Below are 434 nucleotides of genomic sequence, written 5' to 3'. Positions count from 1 at the left end.
CTCCCGCCCCTACCTCAACTCCTCTCCACCATCCCTAGTGACCGGAGACGCGAGCCCACCGCTCCTGCCGCACACAAGTGCACAAGTACATTTCACGCGCACAAATTCACCAAATTCGTCGGACACTAAAATAGGGATGGGGATCATTCAGAGAGTCATTCGCCGTTACGAATCTGCCTAGATCAGCACCTACGCATGGCGCCTGGCAGGTAGGCAACACCACGCCTGCAGCGCGTGCGTGCACTGCGGGTTGGCCTACCCCGAGTCCCACAGGCGCCGAGAGGGCGGAAAGAGGACACACTTTCTGTGGCCGATCCCAAAATCTGCCGTGGCGGGCGCGAGAGCTCCGTCCTCGGCGCAATGCGGTCGCGTGGCTGGCGAGGCGTCCGACTGCCCCCCTGTCATTTGCGTGCGTGAATCAGCCCGCCAACTGC

This window comes from Frankliniella occidentalis, unplaced genomic scaffold (genome assembly GCF_000697945.3).
Source record: "Frankliniella occidentalis isolate FOCC.00 unplaced genomic scaffold, Focc_3.1 Scaffold1719, whole genome shotgun sequence".
In the NCBI taxonomy this organism is placed as follows: Eukaryota; Metazoa; Arthropoda; class Insecta; order Thysanoptera; family Thripidae; genus Frankliniella; species Frankliniella occidentalis.
This window is presented reverse-complemented; position numbering follows the sequence as displayed.